The following is a 2,348-nucleotide window of genomic DNA, read 5'->3' as shown; positions in this document are numbered from 1 at the left end:
GAGAGATCTACCACCTTAATGGTTGGAGCATGCATATTGTTAGAGAAGAACATTGGGCCGCTAACTAAAGCCATGAATCATGGTGGAAGTTTCAGCTTTGGACATATATCCTCAATCTCATATGAGAATAATAATTGTTGCCACATGCTTATGCATTAAAGAGGAGTCCATTATCTCGTTGTCCATGTTGTCCCGTATGGATGTCTAAGTTGAGAATAATCAAAAGCGAGAAATCCAAAATGCGAGCTTTCTCCTTAGACCTTTGTACAGTGCGGCATGGAGGTACCCCATTGTGACACTTGGTTAAAACATGTGCATTGCAAAGATCCGTAGTCCAAGCTAATTAGGACAAGGTGCGGCACTATTAGTATACTATGCATGAGACTTGCAACTTGTAAGATATAATGTACATAACTCATATGCTTTATTACTACCGTTGACAAAATTGTTTCATGTTTTCAAAATAAAAGCTCTAGCACAAATATAGCAATCGATGCTTTCCTCTTTGAAGGACCATTCTTTTTACTTTTATGTTGAGTCAGCTCACCTATTTCTCTCCACCTCAAGAAGCAAACACTTGTGTGAACCGTGCATTGATTCCTACATACTTGCATATTGCACTTGTTATATTACTCTATGTTGACAATTATCCATGAGATATACATGTTATAAGTTGAAAGCAACCGCTGAAACTTAATCTTCCTTTGTGTTGCTTCAATGCCTTTACTTTGATTTATTGCTTTATGAGTTAACTCTTATGCAAGACTTATTAATGCTTGTCTTGAAGTACTATTCATGAAAAGTCTTTGCTTTATGATTCACTTGTTTACTCATGTCATTACCATTGTTTTGATCGCCGCATCCACTACATATGTTTACAAATAGTATGATCAAGGTTATGATGGCATATCACTTCGAAATTATCTTTGTTATCGTTTTACCTCGCTCGGGACGAGCAGTAACTAAGCTTGGGGATGCTTGATACGTCTCCGACGTATCGATAATTTCTTATGTTCTATGCCATATTATTGATGATACCTACATGTTTTATGCACACTTTATGTCATATTCGTGCATTTTCTCGGAACTAACCTATTAACAAGATGCCGAAGTGCCGCTGCCGTTTTCTCGCTGTTTTTGGTTTCGTAAATCCTAGTAACGAAATATTCTCGAATCGGACGAAATCAAGACCCGTGTTCCTATTTTCACCCGAAGCATCCGAACACCCGAGAGGACCGCGTAGGGGGGCCACCGTGGCCCCAGATGATAGGCTGGCGCGGCCTGGGCCCCGGCCGCGCCGCCTATGGTGTGGCCACCCCTTCGACCCTCCCGCGCCGCCTCTTCGCCTATATAAAGCCTCCGTCGCGAAACCCCCGATGCGAAAAACCACGATACGGAAAACCTTCCGCAGCCGCCGCCATCGCGAAGCCAAGATCCGGGGGACAGAGTCTCTCGTTCCGGCACCCCGCCGAGCGGGGAAGTGCCCCTGAAGGCTTCTCCATCGACACCGCTGCCATCTCCACCGCCATCTTCATCACCGCCGCCGCTCCCATGAGGAGGGAGTAGTTCTCCATCGAGGCTCGGGCTGTACCGGTAGCTATGTGGTTCATCTCTCTCCTATGTGCTTCAATACAATAATCTCATGAGCTGCCTTACATGATTGAGATTCATATGATGATGCTTGTAATCTAGATGTCATTATGCTAGTCAAGTGAGTTTTACTTATGTGATCTCCGTGAGACTCCTTGTCCCACGTGTGTAAAGGTGACAACGGTGTGCACCGTGTGGGTCTCTTAGGCTATATTTCACGTAATACTTATTCACCGTTGAATGGCATAGTGAGGTGCTTATTTATATCTCTTTATGATTGCAATGTGTTTGTATCACAATTTATCTATGTGCTACTCTAGCAATGTTATTAAAGTAGTTTTATTCCTCCCGCACGTGTGCAAAGGTGACAAGTGTGTGCACCGTGTTAGTACTTGGTTTATGCTATGATCATGATCTCTTGTAGATTGCGAAGTTAACTATTGCTATGATAATATTGATGTGATCTATTCCTCCTACATATGCATGAAGGTGACAGGGTGCATGCTATGCTAGTACTTGGTTTAGTCTTTTGATCTATCTTACACTAAAGGTTACTAAAATATGAGCATTATTGTGGAGCTTGTTAACTCCAGCATTGAGGGTTCGTGTAATCCTACGCAATGTGTTCATCATCCAACAAAAGTGTAGAGTATGCATTTATCTATTCCGTTATGTGATCAATGTTGAGAGTGTCCACTAGTGAAAGTCTAATCCCTAGGCCTTGTTCCTAAATATCGCTATCGCCGCTTGTTTACTGT

The sequence above is a fragment of the Lolium rigidum genome, chromosome 3, assembly GCF_022539505.1.
Source record: "Lolium rigidum isolate FL_2022 chromosome 3, APGP_CSIRO_Lrig_0.1, whole genome shotgun sequence".
NCBI lineage: Eukaryota > Viridiplantae > Streptophyta > Magnoliopsida > Poales > Poaceae > Lolium > Lolium rigidum.
The sequence above is the reverse complement of the archived record's forward strand: the minus strand, read 5'-3'. Positions refer to the sequence as shown.